Here is a 7825-nt window from a genome sequence, read left to right as displayed (position 1 = left end):
CCTTTTGAATGGCCAGTGCCCCCTTTCCTGGCTAGAGCCTGTATATGGCAGGACTGTTTGTACCACGACTATGTGAAGCTTGCTCTTGGCTTGGGTGGGCATCACGTGGGCACCGTGTGCATCTCGGGCTGAACCCTGATTGATGGCAATAGCTCAGCCTGCCTGGCTGCAGTAAAATCTCCACACACTGATATTGATTCACTTAACACAGTGCCTAATTCAGGGCAGTTCCAACCCTGCAGTTAATTGTGTACCACATTATCCAATAAAAAGTATCCAAAAAATCTAAATCTGATTAAATTGGAATCTTTCCCCCCCCCCGCCCCCCATGCCCCAGGTCTCTTGTACTTAGAAGTATTCCAGTTTTCTGGATTTACTTAAGGAGCAGAACTTTCTGAGGGTTCCCGGGGTAGGTATTTGTATTAGGAGCTGCTTGCTTCCAGAACCCTGATTGCTTTGCCTGCAGCCTCTGCTCTGGTGGGTTTGCTTTGAAGACCGACCTCTAGAGACACCTGTGCATTGCAGCCTCCAGGCCTGTGTACACAGCCTTTCCTGTCTTGGTCACCGTCTCCATCATCCTTAGCTACTCATGTTTTGCTCATTCCTTAAGGTTCAGAAGCCGCTCTCTTCTAACTTTAACGACTGTCGATATTGACAACACTTATTTAGGGTTTACATTCTTCTTCAGATCCAATTCAACATTGCCAGTGATCTCAGGTATGACAGATTCTGGAGAAGATGCATAGGCAAACAAGTCAAAGTTTCTGCCCTTGAGGACATCCAGGGACTTGTTCAGAGTTAGGAGAGGCCCATGAAAGATCAAGGGAGAGCCTGACCCTGAGGAGAAGGCCATGGAAGGCTACACAGGAAGGCAGCCTTCAAGCTGGGTTTGGGGAGATGAATAGATTTCTCTCTGTGGAGAAACCAGCAGGGAGCAATCCAAAGCCACAGTAAGATGAAAGGGTTTGGACTTGTCAGGGAAGAGAAAGATGGCTGTGGTTCAATCGTGGTTGTTAAGAGCACATCCACTGGAGCCAGACTCCCAGGGTTGGAGTCCTGGCCCCAGCACCTACAAGCTGTGTGACCATGAACAAGTTACTTAACTTCTCTGGGCCTGTTACCTCACTCAGACAGTGAATAACAGCAGTACGTACCTCCCAAAGTGAGGTGAATAGATGTAAAGTGCATAGAACTGCCAGGTGCCTGCCTGCCAGGTGGTCACAGGATCAGTGAAAATGAACCACTCTGGGGAAGAGCAGATGCCCAGGGAGAAATACTGAGACAGGCTGGGACCTGGGACCCTCTATCGGAGTGCTCGCGCATGCATCTGGGCAAAGGTCTCTCGGAGCAACAGAATACAAAGAAACTATAAGGGGCTAAAAATAACTGCACTCAAGTGCAGTCAGGGCAATTATGAACAATAAGATATTATACAAAAGGCCACAAACCAATGGCCATTTCTGAGGTGCCAGGAGCAAAAGCAGGGAACTACGCATGATCCCTGCACACGGCACCACCAAGGGGGCGGGCAGACCACCTAAGCCCCCGCTCCGGCCTGACCTACCCATCTGCCCCTACCGTCACCCCTGTAAGGAACCAGGTGACCCTCCTTGAAGAGAAAGCAAGGGCACCTGTTACTTGTTTTCGCTCCCCCCCCAGCTGCAGAACGGGTCCCAGTAAAGCCTTGCTTGAATTTCTCGTCTGGCCTCTTGTCCATTTCTATTGATTAAAGAATCCAAGGGCCTGGGTCGGTAACAATACCACTGGACGGGGTCCAATTAGGGTGGAGTTTATATACTATGAGCGGGATTGAGTTTGAGTTTTATCCTTTGGGCATTGGAAACTCAAATTATTACTAAAATGTTCATGAGAGTATGTTTTATCTTAGTTAAAACAAAAGAGAAGAATTGTCTTATACTTTTTTGTATCCTCTACAGCACCTAGAACAGTTCCTGATACCCATTACAGTAAGTCCCCTACATACAAACTTTCAAGTTGCAAACTTTCAAAGATGCGAACATGTGTTCACTTGTCCAATCGCGTAAGTTAGTTCACGTGTCTGGTGTACATGTCACGTGCGTGCATCCTCTACAAGTGGTGTGCTTTTGTGTATGTTACTGTACAGTACTGTATAGAGTACAGTAGTACAGTATCTTTATTTCTTGCCTGTTCACTCGATGCTAGCCCCTGTATACCATTGTCGTACTGTACTACTGTACTTTTCAAGGTACTGTACTATAAGATTAAAAATTTTTCTTTATTTTTGTGTTTGTTTGTTTTTTTATGTATTATTTGTGTGAAAAGTATTATAAACCTATTACAGTACAGTACTATATAGCTGATTGTGTTAGTTGGGTACCTAGGCTAACTTTGTTGGACTTACGAACAAATTGGACTTATGTGCTCTCGAAAAGGAACTCGTTCGTATGTAAGAGACTTACTGTAAATACTTGTTGAACGAATGAGTGAATACTAGGCTAAAAGATGCTTGTTTTGTGTTCGTGGTATTATCAATACACTGCATTGCATTGGAGTGTACGTTAGTGCTCTCCTTGGTGTGTAATACCCCTTACTTCTTCCAGACTCGCACATCCATGAATCCACCCTTCTCCCTCACTGTGGTCTTTGGTCCTTCAGCCTTATATCCTCCTAGGGCATTTGACTAATTGAGTTTATGTCTGCCTTCTAACTCCATAAGGCCCAAAGCACTGCTCAGAGGCCTCTGTAGGAATTAACAAACACCCTCAAGGGGAAAGGAATCCAAATGCCAGGCGCACCTGTCTGGATTATTATCTCCTGAATCTAGCTGAGTAATTCTTACAGACTCTCACCCCCTTCAAATCGTTGCTTCTTCCATTTTGTTTGCTTTTCTAGTTGTACCCATTGTGAGGTTCGGTCTGAACTATCTGGAAAGGAAGCTGAGTGAGTTTCTTTCTGTTTTTGTTTGTTTTCTACTTTTATTGAAGTATGGTTGATTTCCAATGTTGTGTTAATTTCTGCTGTACAGGGACATGACTCGGTTACACACACATATATATTCTTTTCCATATTCTTTTCCATGGGTTTTTTCATTCTACCCTTTTGGTTGCTGCCTCTCAGGTTCCACATGGGAGCCACTGTGTCCTTCACCACAACCTTCAAGCTTCTAAGTCAACGTCTGTTCTTCTGTCTCAATGTCAGCTTTTTGCTCAACTAAGGAAGCAAATCTTTCGCAAAGCCCTCCTCTCTGCCTCAGTGTTGGTTTTTAAATGATTATCTGATTGTGTGTTTCTGTACCTTTCCTCTCTGCCTCAGTGTTGGTTTTTAAATGATTATCTGATTGTGTGTTTCTGTACCTTTCCTCTCTGCCTCAGTGTTGGTTTTTAAATGATTATCTGATTGTGTGTTTCTGTACCTTTCCTCTCTGCCTCAGTGTTGGTTTTTAAATGATTATCTGATTGTGTGTTTCTGTACCTTTCCTCTCTGCCTCAGTGTTGGTTTTTAAATGATTATCTGATTGTGTGTTTCTGTACCTTTCCTCTCTGCCTCAGTGTTGGTTTTTAAATGATTATCTGATTGTGTGTTTCTGTACCTTTCCTCTCTGCCTCAGTGTTGGTTTTTAAATGATTATCTGATTGTGTGTTTCTGTACCTTTCCTCTCTGCCTCAGTGTTGGTTTTTAAATGATTATCTGATTGTGTGTTTCTGTACCTTTCCTCTCTGCCTCAGTGTTGGTTTTTAAATGATTATCTGATTGTGTGTTTCTGTACCTTTCCTCTCTGCCTCAGTGTTGGTTTTTAAATGATTATCTGATTGTGTGTTTCTGTACCTTTCCTCTCTGCCTCAGTGTTGGTTTTTAAATGATTATCTGATTGTGTGTTTCTGTACCTTTCCTCTCTGCCTCAGTGTTGGTTTTTAAATGATTATCTGATTGTGTGTTTCTGTACCTTTCCTCTCTGCCTCAGTGTTGGTTTTTAAATTATTATCTGATTGTGTGTTTCTGTACCTTTCCTCTCTGCCTCAGTATTGGTTTTTAAATGATTATCTGATTGTGTGTTTCTGTACCTTTCCTCTCTGCCTCAGTATTGGTTTTTAAATGATTATCTGATTGTGTGTTTCTGTACCTTTCCTCTCTGCCTCAGTGTTGGTTTTTAAATGATTATCTGATTGTGTGTTTCTGTACCTTTCCTCTCTGCCTCAGTGTTGGTTTTTAAATGATTATCTGATTGTGTGTTTCTGTACCTTTCCTCTCTGCCTCAGTGTTGGTTTTTAAATGATTATCTGATTGTGTGTTTCTGTACCTTTCCTCTCTGCCTCAGTGTTGGTTTTTAAATGATTATCTGATTGTGTGTTTCTGTACCTTTCCTCTCTGCCTCAGTGTTGGTTTTTAAATGATTATCTGATTGTGTGTTTCTGTACCTTTCCTCTCTGCCTCAGTGTTGGTTTTTAAATGATTATCTGATTGTGTGTTTCTGTACCTTTCCTCTCTGCCTCAGTGTTGGTTTTTAAATGATTATCTGATTGTGTGTTTCTGTACCTTTCCTCTCTGCCTCAGTGTTGGTTTTTAAATGATTATCTGATTGTGTGTTTCTGTACCTTTCCTCTCTGCCTCAGTGTTGGTTTTTAAATGATTATCTGATTGTGTGTTTCTGTACCTTTCCTCTCTGCCTCAGTGTTGGTTTTTAAATGATTATCTGATTGTGTGTTTCTGTACCTTTCCTCTCTGCCTCAGTGTTGGTTTTTAAATGATTATCTGATTGTGTGTTTCTGTACCTTTCCTCTCTGCCTCAGTGTTGGTTTTTAAATTATTATCTGATTGTGTGTTTCTGTACCTTTCCTCTCTGCCTCAGTGTTGGTTTTTAAATGATTATCTGATTGTGTGTTTCTGTACCTTTCCTCTCTGCCTCAGTGTTGGTTTTTAAATGATTATCTGATTGTGTGTTTCTGTACCTTTCCTCTCTGCCTCAGTGTTGGTTTTTAAATGATTATCTGATTGTGTGTTTCTGTACCTTTCCTCTCTGCCTCAGTGTTGGTTTTTAAATGATTATCTGATTGTGTGTTTCTGTACCTTTCCTCTCTGCCTCAGTGTTGGTTTTTAAATGATTATCTGATTGTGTGTTTCTGTACCTTTCCTCTCTGCCTCAGTGTTGGTTTTTAAATGATTATCTGATTGTGTGTTTCTGTACCTTTCCTCTCTGCCTCAGTGTTGGTTTTTAAATGATTATCTGATTGTGTGTTTCTGTACCTTTCCTCTCTGCCTCAGTGTTGGTTTTTAAATGATTATCTGATTGTGTGTTTCTGTACCTTTCCTCTCTGCCTCAGTGTTGGTTTTTAAATGATTATCTGATTGTGTGTTTCTGTACCTTTCCTCTCTGCCTCAGTGTTGGTTTTTAAATGATTATCTGATTGTGTGTTTCTGTACCTTTCCTCTCTGCCTCAGTGTTGGTTTTTAAATGATTATCTGATTGTGTGTTTCTGTACCTTTCCTCTCTGCCTCAGTGTTGGTTTTTAAATGATTATCTGATTGTGTGTTTCTGTACCTTTCCTCTCTGCCTCAGTGTTGGTTTTTAAATGATTATCTGATTGTGTGTTTCTGTACCTTTCCTCTCTGCCTCAGTGTTGGTTTTTAAATTATTATCTGATTGTGTGTTTCTGTACCTTTCCTCTCTGCCTCAGTATTGGTTTTTAAATTATTATCTGATTGTGTGTTTCTGTACCTTTCCTCTCTGCCTCAGTATTGGTTTTTAAATGATTATCTGATTGTGTGTTTCTGTACCTTTCCTCTCTGCCTCAGTGTTGGTTTTTAAATGATTATCTGATTGTGTGTTTCTGTACCTTTCCTCTCTGCCTCAGTGTTGGTTTTTAAATGATTATCTGATTGTGTGTTTCTGTACCTTTCCTCTCTGCCTCAGTGTTGGTTTTTAAATGATTATCTGATTGTGTGTTTCTGTACCTTTCCTCTCTGCCTCAGTGTTGGTTTTTAAATGATTATCTGATTGTGTGTTTCTGTACCTTTCCTCTCTGCCTCAGTGTTGGTTTTTAAATGATTATCTGATTGTGTGTTTCTGTACCTTTCCTCTCTGCCTCAGTGTTGGTTTTTAAATGATTATCTGATTGTGTGTTTCTGTACCTTTCCTCTCTGCCTCAGTGTTGGTTTTTAAATGATTATCTGATTGTGTGTTTCTGTACCTTTCCTCTCTGCCTCAGTGTTGGTTTTTAAATGATTATCTGATTGTGTGTTTCTGTACCTTTCCTCTCTGCCTCAGTGTTGGTTTTTAAATGATTATCTGATTGTGTGTTTCTGTACCTTTCCTCTCTGCCTCAGTGTTGGTTTTTAAATGATTATCTGATTGTGTGTTTCTGTACCTTTCCTCTCTGCCTCAGTGTTGGTTTTTAAATGATTATCTGATTGTGTGTTTCTGTACCTTTCCTCTCTGCCTCAGTGTTGGTTTTTAAATGATTATCTGATTGTGTGTTTCTGTACCTTTCCTCTCTGCCTCAGTGTTGGTTTTTAAATGATTATCTGATTGTGTGTTTCTGTACCTTTCCTCTCTGCCTCAGTGTTGGTTTTTAAATGATTATCTGATTGTGTGTTTCTGTACCTTTCCTCTCTGCCTCAGTGTTGGTTTTTAAATGATTATCTGATTGTGTGTTTCTGTACCTTTCCTCTCTGCCTCAGTGTTGGTTTTTAAATGATTATCTGATTGTGTGTTTCTGTACCTTTCCTCTCTGCCTCAGTGTTGGTTTTTAAATGATTATCTGATTGTGTGTTTCTGTACCTTTCCTCTCTGCCTCAGTGTTGGTTTTTAAATGATTATCTGATTGTGTGTTTCTGTACCTTTCCTCTCTGCCTCAGTGTTGGTTTTTAAATGATTATCTGATTGTGTGTTTCTGTACCTTTCCTCTCTGCCTCAGTGTTGGTTTTTAAATGATTATCTGATTGTGTGTTTCTGTACCTTTCCTCTCTGCCTCAGTGTTGGTTTTTAAATGATTATCTGATTGTGTGTTTCTGTACCTTTCCTCTCTGCCTCAGTGTTGGTTTTTAAATGATTATCTGATTGTGTGTTTCTGTACCTTTCCTCTCTGCCTCAGTGTTGGTTTTTAAATGATTATCTGATTGTGTGTTTCTGTACCTTTCCTCTCTGCCTCAGTGTTGGTTTTTAAATGATTATCTGATTGTATGTTTCTGTACCTTTCCTCTCTGCCTCAGTGTTGGTTTTTAAATGATTATCTGATTGTGTGTTTCTGTACCTTTCCTCTCTGCCTCAGTGTTGGTTTTTAAATTATTATCTGATTGTGTGTTTCTGTACCTTTCCTCTCTGCCTCAGTGTTGGTTTTTAAATTATTATCTGATTGTGTGTTTCTGTACCTTTCCTCTCTGCCTCAGTGTTGGTTTTTAAATTATTATCTGATTGTGTGTTTCTCTACCTTTCCTCTCTGCCTCAGTGTTGGTTTTTAAATTATTATCTGATTGTGTGTTTCTGTACCTTTCCTCTCTGCCTCAGTGTTGGTTTTTAAATTATTATCTGATTGTGTGTTTCTGTACCTTTCCTCTCTGCCTCAGTGTTGGTTTTTAAATTATTATCTGATTGTGTGTTTCTGTACCTTTCCTCTCTGCCTCAGTGTTGGTTTTTAAATTATTATCTGATTGTGTGTTTCTGTACCTTTCCTCTCTGCCTCAGTGTTGGTTTTTAAATTATTATCTGATTGTGTGTTTCTGTACCTTTCCTCTCTGCCTCAGTGTTGGTTTTTAAATTATTATCTGATTGTGTGTTTCTGTACCTTTCCTCTCTGCCTCAGTGTTGGTTTTTAAATTATTATCTGATTGTGTGTTTCTGTACCTTTCC

The sequence above is a fragment of the Eubalaena glacialis genome, chromosome 14 (assembly GCF_028564815.1).
Source record: "Eubalaena glacialis isolate mEubGla1 chromosome 14, mEubGla1.1.hap2.+ XY, whole genome shotgun sequence".
Taxonomy (NCBI): domain Eukaryota; kingdom Metazoa; phylum Chordata; class Mammalia; order Artiodactyla; family Balaenidae; genus Eubalaena; species Eubalaena glacialis.
Note: the sequence above shows the minus strand (reverse complement) of the source record.